This window comes from Mesocricetus auratus, unplaced genomic scaffold (assembly GCF_017639785.1).
Source record: "Mesocricetus auratus isolate SY011 unplaced genomic scaffold, BCM_Maur_2.0 Super-Scaffold_100046, whole genome shotgun sequence".
Lineage (NCBI taxonomy): Eukaryota > Metazoa > Chordata > Mammalia > Rodentia > Cricetidae > Mesocricetus > Mesocricetus auratus.
In genome coordinates, this window is record NW_024429223.1 from 5,993,124 (window position 1) to 6,011,683 (window position 18,560).

The following is an 18,560-nucleotide window of genomic DNA, read 5'->3' on the forward strand; positions in this document are numbered from 1 at the left end:
ATGGGGATACTGAGGCCCCAGCCCCCTCTCCTCCTCTCTTGCTTCCTGGCTGCCCGGCGATGATAGCTTCCCGTGTCATGCGCCCCTGCTGTGATGTACTGTGCCACCGCAGCCCCCAAAGCAACAGACCAACCAACCATGAACCGAAATCCCTGAAACAGTAAGTCCGAATCCATCTTTCCTCCTAAGAAGTTGTTTGCCAAGCACGTTCTGCCACAGTGATGGAAAGTTGACTGACACAGGTGCTGAGGTCAGAAATAAGGTCTCATTCGTTCTCTCTTGACTAAGCTCACTGTAAAATACGGCCGTCAGGGTTGCTGAGGTCCAGAGACAGGACGCTGTTATATCCGGCGGTTCTGTTAGATCACCCACCCAACACTCAGCCATCAGCACTGGGACATAGCAATTGGCGCTTGTAGAATAAGAAAAGGCCCTAAGCTCTCAGGAAACTCGGATGTTGCCCTTCTTAATGCTCAGCTGCCTTCTAGACGTTTCTGCAATGTGGAGTGCAGAGGCTAGCCAGTGCCCTTTAGATGCACCAGACTGCTTGGTGAGAAAGGTTTCACCGATAGAGCAGAGAACATGAGGAGCAAAGAGGCCCCTCCAGAGTGAGGCTCCAAACTGCACTTGATTTCCCATGCCTGCCGAGCTGCTCCCACCTAAGCCATGGTAGCAAGCAGAGGTGCTTGGTAGTCATGCAACCCCTAGAACCATCCTCTTGTCTTTTACTAACCGAAGTGTTTTCCACGGCAGAGCCTGCCTTCATTTCCCACCTTGGATCTCTAAGTGTGTCACCTATGTGCGTATGAGGCTATGGGATTCTGCAAGGCTGCTGCAGCCCGGGTGTCCCCCAAGAGCCTGCCCTTTTCTTCCTGCAGTTCTTCCGCTCCGAGCAGGAAGTGCTGGGAGGCGAGCAGAGTGGATGAGAAAAATTCAACCCGGTGCAACCCATGCCAAGGAGTCCCTTCAAGCTCATGTTGAGATACATGCTCAGTGTCTACTTGAAGAAGACGGGAAGAAATTACATTTAGCAACAAAGTTGCACCGCCTTTGCTCTTGAGAGTTTACTCCCCAAAGCAAGTCAGCGTAAACAGTGAAGAGATATCACTGGAAAACACACAGAAGAATGATAGAAGTCCTCAAGCAGGTGACTTTGTTTTCCTGGTTCTCTTTAGATACACCAGTGTCACAATGCTGTCAGAGGTCTATCTTCCCAGCCAGTTTCAGCTGCCCATTTTCATATGTCCTTAAACAAAATGGAATTTGCACAGAAATGACATTATATGTTTTCCTGCTCTCTCACCCCGCCCCCAACCAAGTTCTTTGTGAATCCTTCTGAAAGCCGATGGGCATGATCCTTTTTTTTTTTTAACAGCTTCTTAGTATCACGCAGTCATGCCAGGCTGCAATTTATTAACACTTACCTAAGATGTGTCTCATGTTTCTATCATTACAAATAGACCATTGGACACAAGACCACAGAGATGACTTCAGCAGTTAAGTATAATTTTTGCTCTTCCATAGGACTGGAGTTTGGTTCCCAGCACCCACAGAATTGGCTCACAGCCTGTAACTCCAACACCAAGGGATCGGATACTTTCTTCTGGAGGCCCCAGGGTCACCCCCAACACACACATACACAAATAAAAGTAAATCTTTTATGTACAGTTTTGTATGCAAGTCATTGAAGTTTGCAGAGATTGGTCCTTGTTCCTAGAAGAGGAGCACATTCTATTAATCCCCCAGCCTTCTCTCCAGTCCCTCAAATTGTCACAGTTTTAAAGTCTGATAAATCCTGAGCAGGTGAGGCCACAGGAAAATAAGTCATTTCCCACTGGGGAAACATCAATTAGCACTTAGTAAGGGCTGACTGGCAGAAGGCCATGATGCAAGTTAGAATATGCACATCTGTACACAAGTAATCTCAGCTCTAGAAACAATGGCACATCTCTGCGAACTTCAATGACTTATATACAAAATTGTACATGGCCTTCTGCCAACCAGTCCTTACCAAGGGCTAATTGATGATTCACCAGTGGTAAATGACTTATTTTCCTGTTGCCTCACCTGCTCAGGATTTATCAGGCCTCAAAACTGTAACAATTTAAGGAGCTGGAGAGAAGGCTCAGGGATTAAGAGAATGTGCTCCTCTTCCAGAGGACCTGAGTTCTGTTCCCAGAACCCACATAGGGTAATTCACAACCGCCTGAAACTCCAGCTCCATAGGCACTGATGCCCCCTTCTGGCCTCTTGAGACACTGCGTTCACAAGCACATACACATACACACACATACACATACATAAAAATAAATCTTAACAATGCTGCCAACTAAATGTGTGTGTGCAAAGAAAAAAATCTTGTTTTAATCTAATTTCTTCTGATTATAGGAGAATATGACTTTTAAAATATATAACTTAACCTTTTGAGTTTTCTGTTCCCTTTATTACCAGATTTTTTTTTTTTTTTTGGTTTGGTTGGGTTTTTGTTTTTTTGTCTATCAGGTTGTTTTAGTTTTCTTACTGATTTTCAGGTATGCTTTATATATTTTAGATAATAATTTTTGTCACAAATATAATGGATATTTCTCCAGTTGCCTTTGTTCAACTGGCTATTGTTTGTTTTATTCTTAAATTACATTTATTGTCTATGTGTTTGTGGGGAATTGGCAAGGGAATGAATGTAGGATCACCATAGTGTATGAGTGGAAGTCAGAGGACAACTTTCAACAGTTAGTTGGTCTCCTTTCACCATTTGTATCCAATGAACTAAACTCGTGTCACCAGGCTCGGAGGCAAGGACGTCCACCTGCTGAGATTTCTCGCCATCCCTATTGTTTGTCTCAGCATAGTTGAACATGCCGACCTATTCTCTAGAGTTCTGGGCCTCCTATATTACTGGAGATTGTTTCCTGTGTCCTTGGGCTGTTCTCTCTGAGAATCCTTATCACTGCTTTCTTCAGTCAGTACCATGATTTTATACTAGGGATTTCCAAACCAGTGACCAAATGTAGTCACCACTGACCTCTGATTCCTTCAATCCTTTCTCTTAAACTCAATTACATGGCTGTATTTCTTCTCCCTTCTGTTTGTTCTATGGGCTTTCTTTCTTTATTGGGACCTGCAGTCTTAGCTGATAAGCCTTTAAAACAAACGTGAAGCTTCCCTGGGGGGAATTATTCCCTCCCGCACCTTGGTTTTCTCTGCAGCTTTTAATCTTATATGATTTTAGAATTAACTTTCCAGATTTTTTTAATATTTGGTTTCACGTATCTGAGTGTTTCTCTCCACGCATGTCTGGTGTCCATGAAGGTCAAAAGAGCATGTCAGATACTGTGGAACTGGAGTTGTAGTCAATGTCCAATCCCCTACCCGATGTTAATAGTTGGCTGTCAGCCACTCAACATGTGTGTTGGGAACCCAACTTGAGTCTTTCTGCAAAGCAAAGCAAGCACTCATAACCACTAAGCCATTTCTTCAGCCCCACAAAAAAGGAACATGTTTTGAAAGATAGATGATATTTATCTAACATTTCTCTTACTTAATTGTGCATTTAGTATCAATCATTCATTATACCTAATTTTTAAAGTAGGGCTATGTGTATAGGAAAAGTCAAACACACAGCATACATCTGAGTTTAAGATATGTATCTGTGGTCTTGGGGCATAGCCCAGTAGATTAGGGAAAGGTACTATACTTCTGATTTTACATCACAATCTACATTTCTTTGTGGTTTTATTTAATCACAAAGTTTTCTTCCTTTCTTAACTTACTTGGATTTTTAAACCCAATTAATGAGAGATTAATTTTATCTAATTCCTACTTAATGTTTAAGAGCATTTCTGTTTTAATCTGTGAGATGTATTGAACAGTAATAGGTTTCTTCGGGGTTGATGACCCTTTCTTCTTTAAGATAAACTCAACATGATTAGACATTATTTGGAAAGCTTTATTATATGTTTGTACATGGAACTTCTGATGCTATATTCCTGTTGTTTTCTTTTTTCCTATTTTTCTTTTTGATACTGGAAGGGAAATGAAGAATGGATTTGAAAAGTCTCTGTACATTCCTGGAGCCTTGAATCTAAGATTTATCTATTAAAATACTTGCTGCAACTTAGCTGGAAGTGGTCTGGAACTGTTGACAAGAAAGATTTTCTAAAAGTTAGATTGATTTTTCTTAATCTTTAGATGTGTGTGTGTGTGTGTGTGTGTGTGTGAGAGAGAGAGAGAGAGAGAGAGAGGGAGAGACAGAGACAGAGACAGAGACAGAGACAGAGACAGAGACAGAGACAGAGACAGAGACAGACAGTTCATAAGAGGCCACCGATTCCCCCAGAGCTGGAGTCACAGTATTCGTGAGCCACCTGACATGGGTGCAGGGAACAGAATTTCGTTTCCCTGGAAGAGCTGCATGCTTCTTGCTGCTGAGCCATTTCTCCAGCCCCAAGAAGGATTGTTTTAAGTGAAAATTGTGAGCTACGTGCTTACTCACATCCTAGTCTTTTCAAATTTTCACTTAAATAAACCCTGGAGACTCATGTTCACTAGGGAATTTCTGTTCGGCCAACAATTTAAGATATAAGAATCTTCACTTCATTTTATCAGCTCATCTTCTGAAGTTTAATTTTTAAGTTTTGTGCTTCTAAATCTATTTACTTCTTCACATACTATTATAACTGACCATTTAAATTGGACTTTTCGTGTTTTCAAGAAACCAAGTGTAAAAGCTATCCTTTCATTTCGCTGATTTTGGTTTTTATTTTTAATTTTAATATTCCCCCTTTAGGGGGTTGTATGTCCCCTGTTAGCTTCTTTAATTTCATGGGTCGTTTTCTATATTCCAACCATCTTCATCTTCTAGGACATGCATTTAAGCTTCTTGTGACTGCCACTAGTTTCCCATTTTTTGTGCAACCTGATTCCTATCCTAAAGGTATTATTTTTATCTTTTATTTTCTTTATTTCAAAGGTGTATGTTTTAGAAATATAAACTTCTATTCATTTATTGTTTTATTCTTATGATTATTTTGCTTTTCATAATAGGATCTCATTGTGCACCCCTAGCTGTCCTAGAACTTGCTGTGTAGACCAGGCTGGCCTCAAATTCAGATACTGCCTGCCTCTGCCTCCCAGGTGCTCAGATTAAAGGCATGCACCATCATGCCTATCCTAGAAGTCTAAACTTTTAATATTACTGCCATTTATAATATGTATGATTTGAGAAGTTTGTAGAAAAATTCTGTAGCTAAAGAATGATTAATGTTTAAATTCCTCATGTATCTTTCGAAGCAGTTTCATTTACACACGTAAAATCAAGCTTATTATTATTATTCAAGCTTCTACCACTTTTCTCTCTTTTTTGGTGTATTTTTAGTTTATAAATTTCTAAGAAATCTCAGGGAAATAACTCCCAATACAATTTAGGATTTATTACATTCATTACACCCTCCTCTACAATACATTTTTGTATTTATTTTTAATTATATGTGTGCGTGTGTGTGTGTGTGTGTGTGTGTGTGTGTGTGTGTGTGTTTTTGTGAACATGATGGCAGTGTCCATGGAGGCCACAATAGGGCATCAGATGCCCCGGGGCTGAAGTCACACACAGTGTGAGCTTCCTGATAGGGGTGCTGGGAACCAAATCCAGGTCCTCTGCAAAAGCACCCCACCGGTGCTCATTACCTCAACAAGATTTTTTTTTTAATTTAAAACTTCTAAGTTGCATTTTCAAGTTTTCATTTGAAGAAGCACTATAGAACATCTCTGCAGATGTTCAGAATGCATCTCCACGACCGCTTGCTTTACGGATTTTGAAGCTGGGTGGTTGGGTGCGTAGCACTTGTCACAGAATAAATTAGATCAAGCCTTCTGCCCAACATACTGTGCTTACCTGGGACAGAGTAAACAGGTTTTTGGCAGAGTGCTGCCATGGAAACAGTTAGTGAGTGACGTAGGAAAGAGGTTACAAAGGTCCTTCGGTGACGTGCTCTAGGGTTGGGCTTTCATTCTCTGTGAAAGGGGGAGGTCAACTATTCTAACCTAAATTTGGTGATGGTAAGGTTCCAGAGTGATCACCCCAAATGCACTGTAAAGACGGTGGCGTGAGAAGGACAGACAGAGGCAGAGAGGTACATAGGTCCTGAGGAAGCTTTAATGGAAGGTCAACAGAAGAAGTAGCAAAGGACGTTTGAAGAAGCCATACTCTGACGCACACAGCATCTCCACAGGCTTTTCATGGTGGACTCAGTAGATCACGGGCCCGAGGAGTCCGCAGGAATGACACCGGAAGGGCCCCAAGCATTCTGTCTTTAAAGGCGTCCTTGTCGGTGGAGAGAACTATGCATCTTCCAAGCTGGATGGGTCCCAGTGCAGGCTCACAAGTAATTTGATGAGAAAAGACCAATCGTGGCAGAGATGGAATCACCTTTACCTGGCCGTGGCCAAGGACACCGACTGACACACTCGATGTAAGGAGGAAGGGTTACTGGAATTTTGGTTCATGGCTTTGGGGGGGGGGGTGCTCAACCCATAGTTGCGTTTAACCATGGGCATCATGGGAATATCATGCTGGCAGGACCAAGTCAGAGGCTGGCCCTCAAGTTTTGGTGGACACGAAACGGGGGAAAGGAACGCAGGAATGGCCAGAGTAAGACGTGATCCCAGTGAGACACCTCACGGTGACTTCCTCTAACAAGGCACCACACCCTAACTTGAATCACTGATTGATAATGCCATCACAGTACAAGTCCATCAAGGAACCAGTCCACTGTTCATGTAAGATGCCTCATTACCCAATCCTCCCTGGAAACACCTCTGCAAACACATCCAAAAGTACACAACCTTCACTAGTCCCTTGGACATAACCCAAACAGACTGATCAAACAAGATGTAACTGCCTGAGAAAGGCCAGGGAGTTGGCATCACCTCTTGTGGGATGGATGGGACAAATGGGCAACTAACTTGGTCTCTCAGCTTCTCTTTGCCCCACAGCATAAACAGCCCAGTGGTGGCAGATGCAGGCTGTCCATGCTGTCGGTGCCTGTCCTAGCTAAGCAAGGGACAGGAAGGTGAGCCTGGGCTACGCCCAGTCAACCAAGCACTAAGAGTCCACAGAGGAGCTGAATTCTCAGAGGCCCCCTGATCTCTGGACCCAGTTACTGATCTCTCCTTGTTCAGTTCTTTCTTCTTTGAAGAAAATGTCCCCTTTACCCAAGTGGACGTGATGGTGTGGTCTTAGCATCACAGTACATCTTTCTCCCAAAGATGCATGTTAGGATGAAGCTGCATCTCTACCTCACAAGTTAGCAAAGTGTGCAATCTCCTGGGAAGAAAACACATAGAAGAAGAAAAGGAATAGAATGGATTAAACTTAGGCAATCCATCTCCGACCTTGAGTATTCTATTTGTAGAACCCTAGGGTCCAGGGATGTCTGTTTCTGATTAATTTTGCTCTTTATCATCTCCCTTAAAGGGAAACCTGCCCATAGGATCAAAGACATCACCATACAATAGTCTGAGAAAAATACCTCCACTTGCATTTTTTGCAATCCTGAATGTAGAATTTGTGGAAGCGATACAACCTGGAATAATGTATAAACTGTTACGAAGATAAATAGAGAGACAAGCCAGCATCTACCTATAATTTTAGAGAGTAGCTTTCTTTCTCACAAACGTTATGAAAATTAGTAATTTCAAAAGCGTGTTGGAGAATTGCACTATTAGCAACCTGGTATGGTAAGAGTATAAATATATTGCATTTGAAGGAAAAAGGCATTTTCAGATTCTTTAAATTATCTTTTTTCCATTTTTAAATTCTTTCTTGCTGTCAACATCCTGAAATCCCATAAATATAAAAGCCACACAGATATTTGAATCCCTGTTTTGTTTTGAAAGACAGAGAGAGGCCTGGTAATAGTTGCCTTACTCCACAGAAATGCGTGCAGAGGCTGTAAGGATGGGCACGCTCCACCCATCAGGGTCTCCGCCTTGCCACTAAGCATGGCACTTGTGCCGGCTCTACCGGTGAATTGAGAAGAATGTGACACCATGCAGCCACAGAAGCAGGAAAAAAAAAAGACACCGTGTCACAAAGTCCGGGTATTTGAAAACAAGTCAGGTGATCTGTGCCTGGCACACATGCCTTTCCGTATTAACCTGCCTCCCCTCTCTCACGGCTGCTTCTCCCCGCAGCAGAAAGAACACACCTTTGCCCCTGACTGTGTGTGAGGCTGGGCACAGCTTGTTAGGAAACAGGCGGAAAGCAGCTAAAGAAGAGAAGTCTTCCTGGTTGGTTTTGTTCGTGCATGTGATGCCCCGGAAACTAGAAACCTGCTGAGGCCTTCGATTTCCAAGCCCCGGGAAATCCAGACAAACTTGAAGGCATGGGAATTAATATAAAAGGTGCCCCGGGAAGACGAGGGTGGAGATTAGCTGGAAAGTCCATGCCTAACATGCATGGAATCCTGGCTTCATCCCTAACACCACAAAACTAGGGCACAATGACTCGTTCTTGTAACCCTAGCGTTTAGACAGTAGAGGCAGGGACAGCAAAAGGTTACTGGCAGCTGCGTAATGATTTTAGGCCAGCCCGGCCTGGCCTACAATTTGTAAGGTCCTTTAAACACGCACATCAAAGCGTACGGAGCTACTGAAACATACGGGGGGAAATAAGAAAACTAAGTTTTCTTTGGGATGATGTTATCTTGGGTATCAAGAAGCAAATATCACCCATGACTGTCTTGGTTAGCATCTATTTCTGTGAAGAGACGCATGACAAGGCAGCTCTTCAAAAAGAAAGCTTGCTTATGATTTTAGAGGGGTTAGTCTACGATCATCATGGAAGGGCCGTAACCCGAGAGCCAAGTCCTGGCCTGCAGGCAGCAGATGCAGAGACAGACGCTGAGCCTGTAGTGGGCTGGGGAACCTCAAAGTGCATCCCCAGCGACACACCTCCTCCAACAAGGCCCACAGCTCCTAACCCTTCCCAAATGTTTCATCAAGCTGGTACCAAGCAGTTAAACATATGAGCCTAACCATCCCATCCAAACCGCCACAAAGACCTAACTGGGTCAAGAGCAAAACATAGCGACAGAGAAGATGGGCCCACAGTCATAATCACCCAGCATTGAGAAAAGTAGCAGATCCACAACATGACTCATAAAACAATACATGGGTGGATCAGAGCTCCAACCTGAGACTCTGAAATAACAACTTAAAAGACATTCTACACCATAAGCTGTTTTTTGGGGAGGGGTGTTTAATAATACCTCAAGCATTTTTTCGAGTAAAAAAAATTAAATTTATGAAGTGTGCATGAAGCAAGATCATGAAAATGAATCTCTAGAAAATAAATAAGTTGACAGCTCTACAAATGAAAATCTCGGCCGTTAAGTTGAATATAGGTTAAGAAACAGATAACTAATGATCAGACGTCAGTATCAGATACATACCAGGAGCTGTAAATAAACCTGAAGCTATATCTCCTTCCTCATTATTGATGACTCAGAAATGCCCACTAATTGCAGCCCTGCTCCATAAATAAACATGTGGTGTAGTGTAGACTCATTATCACACCCAAGACACTTAATGCTGATGCACCAGTATTACAGAATATACGGTTCATGTTTACATTTACCCTTTTATCCCGAAACTTGCCCCTGTGGGTTTTTTCCCCTATGTGATATTGACACAGTAAGAGCGTCTGAGGCAGGACTGTCCTATGAAACACAGTCACTTCTTGATTTTTCTAGTATTTCCTCATGATTGACTTCAGCTTAAGCACACTGATTAATAACTCCTACACAGTATACCCACCCCTTGGTTATCCATGATGATTTGGCTCCAGAATCTTCAGATGCTCCTATATTCATACAGCATGGTGTTCTAAGTAACCCTACACACACTGTTTCATACCCACGAAACCGTTAGCCGGTGACTTACACTACCTACTACAGTAGAAACGTTAGGTAGGGGGCTTAGAGATGGTTTGCTGTGACTGATAAAAACACATGACCAAAAGTGAGTTGTGAAAGAAAGTTTGTCTTGGCTTACGGCGCCAAAGGTAAAAGCCATCATTGTGCGGGAGACACGACAGGAGGCGGCTGGGGCGTAAAGCTGAGAGATCACATCTCAGTCACACGCTGGAAGCTGATAGAATGAACTAGAAATGGGGACAGGCTATAAACGCTCAAATCCAGCTCTCTCCCTCCAGAGGATTACTTCCCCCAACTATTCCAAATCATAAATGCCCCCCATAAACTCCCCTAAGGACACCCCAGTTGGGTGCCAAGCATTCAAATAAGCGAGTCTGTGGGGGGACCAATTTTCATTCAAATGATCACACTGCTCTCCTCGAGGACCTGGGTTCAGTTCTCGACATTCCTGTCAGGTGGCTCACAATTTTCTGTAACTTCTGCCCCAGGAGATGCCCAGGCTTCCATAGACACCTGCACACCATATGTGCACACACTCTTAAAACAGCATTGTTAGGTGAGCGATTTTTGTGTCACACTCTTTACAGAATAATGGCAAGAAAGGGGGAGAAGGTCCATGCCACTGCTCTAAAAGTGTTTTCTATTGAGGCTATTTGTACCTAGTATCCTGGATACAGAATGCTGGTTATATGTTATTGCCTTGAGGAGCCAGAATTGTCCTTGAGAGAGAAAGGGGTCACAAATATGGAATGGGGAAGGATAAGGAATGCCCTCCCTGGCCCAGGAGTGGATCTGGAGGGATCGTGTGCTCAGGACTTTGATAAAGACACAAAAGATACCTCGAAGGAAATGGTCCACCTGCTGCCCCTGTCCACTGAGTGACTCGGTGCTATGTCCCTCCAGCAGGAAGCAACACATCCTCAACCTAGATTCCATTGTCAAGAGCCATTCATCTGTAAAAGGAAATGGCACGTCTTGAATAAGTGGATGAGTCCATGCCTGGGCAGAAGAGACAAACTGACCTGTGACCAACTCATGGCAAGGTCAAGCGCTGAAGAGCAGACTCAGTAGATCCTACTGGGCAAACCAGAGACACTTTGGGTGTGAATGAGATGCCGGTGATAGTCTACAGGACACCGAATGAAGACTAATCTGTGGCCTACAGGACAGGTTACTGGTAACATATCAACACCAGCTAATCTCTGTGCAAAGTAAGGACCGAAATAAGAAAACTCACCATTTTCCAAACACAGAATGAATCACTGGGCTTCCTCGCAGATCATCCTAAACCCATACCTGGAAAACTCCTTAGACAGCAAGATATTTACACACTCATTATAAACAGCTCAGGGTCTGGAAACGGAAGAGGGGAGCAGCCACGGCTTTCACCGGGTGGATGGTCTTAGCCTGGCCAGCCAGGGGACAAATTGACATCACGCCACTCCTGATGCAGTGCCACGGGAAATGCCCATCATCACCTGAGTAATTAATTACTCCTCCACTCTGCTTGTACCCACCCAGAAGCTGCAGAGAAGCAGGCTGGCAGGAAACAGAAGGGACCTGATCACAAGGGAAGGCAAAGGTTGGGAGAAAGAGCTCCTATACTTCACACAGGTGAAAATGACACCCTCAGCCACCTTTCTCTGCCTCCCTCCCCCCAGAGCCCACTCCTTTGACGTTTTTTTTTTTTTTTAAATTGGGTCTCACTAGTTAGTGCAGGCCTGCCTGGAACTTGTGACCTTCCTGCCAGGGGTCCCCTGCTCATCACAGGTGAGTGAAGTAATAATGCTTATCTGGGAGCCTTTCTTTCGGGATAGCATTCGGGTGAAGATAGCACTGCCTTTCTGAGCATTTTCTGGTTAAGGCAGTAGGGATGTATTTAAATTTATGATAATGGACACTAGTAGCATAAATGGCTCATTCTGACCACAAAGCCAGCCCTGAGTGGCTTTGAGCCTTGTGGAAGCCATCACATAATTAGGGGTGCTCACTTTATGCTCACCTGGGATGTCAGTCAGCTCCTGCGGGAGGTCAGGGACCATGTTCCAAGTCCCCTGTGCCAAGAAACCATGCCTGTCATCTCTTCTTAGATTCCACAGGAAGCCCGAGTGGCTCTTGAGCATCAGGGACACAGGAGGCTGCCAGAACCTTCTCCGAGGTCAGGGTGTCTACATAAGAGGTCACCGGAGGTGCAGGGGGATGAGCCTTCTTTAGTCACAGTGCAGAGGGGGTCTAACGCCTCACTGTTTGTCTTTATTTTACCTTTCCCAGGATCTTTTTTTGTCAGGTTGTAAAATACATCCTCTCTCCCCAGGAGATTCTCCCGTTGTACCGCAGTCCATCTAAACAAATATGTATTTACAACGGGTTCTTTTTTAAAACATGCATTATGCAGCTAATAGACTGGAATGACTCTTTGGGGGAAGTGCCGTACAGTCTTGGCTGTTTTTTTGTTGTCTGCAACATTCACCTCTTTTATATGGCTATTTATTTTCCCCTGCTTTGGATGGTAGGGAGGGCTATGAGGAGGAGAAATCATCTGCCCAAATATGGACTGCAGGTATAAAACCTTGACAGTGGGCATCTCTTGCTAATGATCTTTGAGGCTGGTGTGAATCTGAGCTCTGCTCTAAAAGAAGTCCAAACGGGGAGGGAAGAATAAGTCCACATCCTATCCGTGTCTCGCTCTGTAAGCTAGAAACTTGGAGGCAAATTCCTGTCTTGGAATACCGTCAGCTGTTAAGTGAAGGGAAGCCCCACCCAACCTCAGCATCTCCAGGAACAAAATCTCTAGGGAAAGACAGCCCAGGGGGCAGTTAGTCCTACAGTTCAACGATGTCCACAGGACCTGAAGTGAAGTTGGTCAATTGAGTTCTCTGCTTCTGTTTATGGTCACAATTCCCAATGTCACCCGCCATTCTAGCAATGGTCACCAGAGGAAAAGAGCCTACACCTTTTGGTGTGACTTCAAAAGAACCTTCTAGTATAGTCCATCCTCATCCCATGGTCATCCTGCATCTAGGATAATCACCAGTCATGGAAACGGGAACAGTTTGGTCAGATGCCATCTATCTCTTATTATTTTTGCACGTTGTGTACACCAAGTGGTTACCTTCTATCATAGTTGTTTGCCTTTGTGGCTGTGATAAACTACCCCAACCAAGGTAACTTAAGAAAGGGGGGGTTTATTTGAGTGAGCTCAGAGTTCAAGGGTACAGTCCGCTATGGAAGGAAAGAAAAGATGGTGGAAATACGAAGAGAACTACGAATATTTGTGCTCTACCAGATTCCCTCTTTCTAAGAAATTTGGAACCAAGCTTAGGGAATGTTGCCACCCTCTCTTAGGGTGGCTCAATGGACTTAATTGAGATAATCTCTCACAGGCATGCCCGGAAGCTAACCTACTCTAAGTAACCCTCATGGGTGGGCATGCAGGCTTTTTGCCTAGGTAACTGACAGCTGTCACCATCAAATTCGAGTAGAAATTAAAACCAAGAAATTTTAAAACCAACCTAAAAGGAGCCAATCCAGCAGAAATTGCATGCAGTTATGAAACATATTTACACTTTCAAAGATGAAAACTATACTTTTGCCCACTCTTTAATGTCTTATCCAGTACACACAACTGGCTTGTTTCTGGTTTGTTTGTTTGCTTGCTTGCTTTCATTTTAAGACTAGGTCTCCTGTAACCCAGGCTGGCCTGGAACTCACTGTGGTAGCCACAGATGGCCCCGGAAATCCCTACCCCCAACCTCTACCTACTGAAAGCTAGACAACAAACTTAGAGGCCAGTGACCAATTCAAGAGAGGTGATTTTTTTCTCTTATCCTCTTTGGTCTCGCCTATTGCAATGTGTCCCTTGATTGAAATACACCAAGAAATCTGACCTCATGCCATAGGTAGGCTGTTGCAGGGGGAAGCTGTATTTCAATAACTCCTTTTAGATAACTGAAGATATATTCCCCTTTGATAATACGCTGAAACACAGCAAAGTCAGAACTGTTTAAATGTTGGGTAGGGTGTGGAATCTGAAGACACATCAAAGGAACGGAACGTTTGTCTTGTCTTAAAACACCATTCATTGATCTTCCTAAACCCTTCAGCCGCTCTTCCCCCGAGCACGCTCAGTGCTCGATCCTTTAAGGAGTATTGGTTCCCTGAACCATATGGATCTTCCAGGATTAAACACATCTTGTCATGTGATGCTAAGCACCGTCCTTCCTAACACCGGCACTGGTCTAATCAGAACAGTCTTGAGCTACTGGGGCACCTGTAAACTTAGTGGCGGAGATACAATTCTTCTTAGGAGTGTAATTTTACTTGAAAGCTTAAGTTTCATCACTGGCACAAGCGTTAGTTGTTTTGTCTTTTGTTTTGTTGAAATGTCTGCCATGTACACCTGTGTAAATAACCAACCCACACAAGGAAGAATTGGATGGGAAGGTAAAGGAGGAGACACGAAAGAGGGTATGAAGCTACTTGTTTTCCCAGTTCCAACACTGACATGGGTGTTTTGGCTTTGGCGGTGAATAAGTGCATGAAAATATTAGGTACTGGATGTGGAAATTCTAATGTGAAGCTTCACAGCCTCCATTTTGAACATAAATGCACGCCTTTAATCCCAGCACTCGGGGGGGGCAGAGGCAGGCGGATCTCTGTGAGTTCAAGGCCAGCCTGTTCTACAGAGGAAGTTCCAGGACAGCCTCCAAAACAATACAGAGAAACCCTGTCTCGAAAAACCAAAAAAAAAAAAAAAAAAAGTTCATTAAGTTGTATGGACTTTGGTTAATTTTGGTGTGTTGTTTTGTATAGTTGAAAGGTTTTTTATGTAACAACATTTATTTTTAAAACTAAAGGAAAAACAGTAGGGGTGGGAGAGATGCCTGAGTGGTTATGAGCACCGGCTGCTCTTCCTGGGGACCTGGGTTCAGTTGCCAGAACCCACCTACATGGTGACTCACAGCTGCCTGTAACCCCAGTGCCAGGGAGAAGTCATCCGAAACATTTTTCTATCTTCTGTGGTCACCGGACACGCCCATGGTCCACAAATACACACTCAGAAAAATACTCACAGACATAAAAATAAATAAAGTTTAAATAACGAAATAACCAAACAACAAGGTAAAAATGATGTCCCATTGAAATAGTCAATTGTTTTTAGTTTGCAATTTGAATTATTTCATTACCCATTAGCTTTTTCTTGAGTTGCCCATGCCCGCTGTATATTTTTGGGCATCAGAAACAACACGTGTGTGCTTTCTTTTATATATATGAAAAAACCCACAGGAAGCATGCATCAAAAATGGAATTTTTTTAGGTCATAAGTACTTCCAATTTATCAGTGTTGTCATAGAATTTTAACCGTGAAGACACAGTGATGAAAAATTAAAGCTACTATTTCTTGGTGTCACTGCCCTGATCAGAGTTGAGGCTCCAGCAATTTTAATCAGTTTTACAATTAGGATGCTAGCATTTTATCCTAGTGCTACTCTCTCTCTCTCTCTCTCTTTCTCTCTCTCTCTCTCTCTCTCTCTCTCTCTCTCTCTCACACACACACACACACACACACACATATCACACACTCAAACAACTCACATACACACTACCCATAAACACACACACCACGCACAGACATGGATACACATACACACATGCACACACTATCTCCCCCAGAAGTGTCAACATACATACTCACACACACACATATATATACATATATATACATATATATAAAACACACAATGCACACACATACACATACTCACACATAGCATGCACCTGCACACATAGAACACACATGCATGAATGCACATACACCACACATGCGTGCAAACGCATGTACACACACACACACATACAAACACAAACACATTTTGTTTTTTGTGGGTTTTTTTTGTTTGTTTTTTCGAGACAGGGTTTCTCTGTATTGTTTTGGAGGCTGTCCTGGAACTCGCTCTGTAGAACAGGCTGGCCTCGAACTCACAGAGATCCGCCTGCCTCTGCCTCCCGAGTTCTGGGATTAAAGGCGTGCGCCACCAACGCCTGGCCCCCACACACATTTTGACATTGAGAATTTCTTGTAAGGGTCTCCAGGAACCCCAAGATATAGATCACAGTCTGAGAACCATTAGCTTAGAACTCCTGGAATTTCACCCTAAAGATGGAAAGTTCGCCCTGTTAGGAATCATGTTGTGAAACTCCATACGCAAACTCACCAGAAGGAAGGAGTGGGGAGGAATCACTGTTGACTGGGCAACACAAAACAATTTTCATGTTACTACCACACAGCGCTCTGTACTGCAAATAAGTGACAATCTGAAGTGTTAGCCTTCAAAGAGCTTCTCAGGACGCATACAAGTCTCCCCTCTTCTCCCTTCTCTTCCTTGCCTCTTCTTCCTCTCTGCCCCTCCCTCCTTCCCTCTCTTACTCTGTACTTGTAGGACCTGAAACTTACAGACAACAGTGCTTACCACACCAGTCATGGATCTCACCAGTCAATCAGTCCAAGGGCCCTAGAGAGGATTCCGTGCATAGAAATGGAAATGCCAGGACACAACCCAAGCACGCATGGATCCGGAAACTTAAGAGGGAAGACCATGCACTCATTTGGCTGCCAAGAAATGCTTCCCTGGTACCGTTAAGGTGAGCCAGCCCTGATGTGAGCCAGATGTGACCCATGTGTCTCTCCTGAACTCTCAACAATTCATATTGAGGAAATACGTGGCTTTGTGTGTGAATAGTTGGTTACTGTATGAATGGGACGTCCAGCAACAACTCTGAAGAGAACATACCTGTTCAATACCAATGCCTGGCTGTGGCACCCAATCTCGGTGGTATAGGAGAGTTTGCTTGGGGAAAGACAGCTGCACAGAGTTCAGGGGAGGGAGCAAGGTGAGGATTTTCTGGAGTGTTAGGAGAGACCACGAGAAGATGAGAGGGGATGGGAGAGAGGACCTTGAAATGAAATCAGATACCTAGGCAAGACCACAGAGAACCTAACTGATCAGGTTAAGAATTGCTTTTTAATTTTGTACTTAGGGAAATGGGGAACCACTAATGAAATTAAACAAGGCACGATTGATAGTATGAGATTTGTGCATTTGTGGAGGCAGAAGACTTGTCAAGAAAGAGCAAGAGTAGCTACGAGAGGATTGTTGGAGGCACTGCCCCAAAAAAATGGAAACAGAGCTGCACGGCTCCTTGACTCTATGCTGGCCTGGTGAAGTCGCAGGTTGACTGTGCCACACCCTCCACCATGGGACTCAAAAGGCCAGGCAGGGAGGAGTTCAAACAAAGCCACACTCGCTGTCACGCAATTGGTTAGAAATGAAGCCCCTCAAGCCAGCAGCCAAAAGCCTCTGTGAGGGACAGGGCTCAGGACCATGGAAGCTGACCGTTATTGGCCACTGTTGTTGTCAGACTTTTCATCTCTGTGACAACTACCTGGCAGAAGCAGCTTAGGGAAGGGGGATTTGTTTCGGCTTTTGGTTTCAGAGGTGTTGGTTCACAACCTTGGTTCCGTTGTTTGTGGTCCTGTGATGAGGCAGGACTTGATAGCGGCAAGGCAAAGGCAGCTCAGATGACAAGAGAGGAGCAAAGAAAGAAGGTCCAAGTAAACAGGCATAACATTTGAGGCCTTCTCCCGGTCACCTTCTTCCTCTTAATAGGCCTCCCATAATTTCCATCCCCCACAGTCAGCCCTCCAGAAGAGAGCCACTTGCTAGGGTAAAGTATTCAAAATGCGACCCTGCCCGGGACACTTCATATTCGAGCCATAAAAGTCAGAGTCAAAGACACAAAAACCTCAATGAACGGATGGATGGTCCTCTACCAAATCAGGACCAGAGAACCAACTGCCAGCTTGCCTCCTGAGGTCACAATTGACTTCCCCCGAGAAGAGGGAGAACAAGTTTGTGCCATCTGGGAGTCCTTTCAAGGCTAGGCTGGCTTCTGTTAGAATTCTGTGCCACTGCCAACAGAGCTAACCCAATGACCGGACCAGGCAGCGCTCTGGTAGGATCTAGTTCATCGGTCTGCTCGGGGGATGTTGTGAGGAGGGTGAGTTTCCCAGGGGCAGGATAAGGAAACATGGTGAAAGTTCAGTGACCCTGGGAAATGGTTCTGTGGAAAGTCAGGAGGAGATGATGTCTGTGACAAATGCCGCAAACAAATCATCGTGGACACTGTGGCACGGCAGTCTACAGACACTTCAGGCTGCTGGGGACCAGCACAAGGGTTCAGCCGTGTCTAGATGGCAAAACCCCTGCAATTAACCTTCACTGAGGCTGGGCGCAGTTCATGTGTAATGCACTGAGATTGAATTCTAGCAACGAAAAAAAAAATAAGTAGTTACGATTCTACCAGTAGGTGAAATTAACCACATTAAGGAGAAAGCAAAGACCAACGTGTTAATCTGAGATTTGGACCCCCTGATGAACAGGTTCATGGAAATCTCCCTTGTATCCAGGGCCACAATAAAACGAAGAAAGGAAAAAGTTTCGATACCCCTTGAAGGGATCCCAGAGAGACCAGGTCTATTCACTACAAACAAGCCAAGCAATTTGCTTACACTCAGCCATCTCCAGTGAGTCTTAGCTCCCAAAGAAAACTCCTAATGGAATCAACACG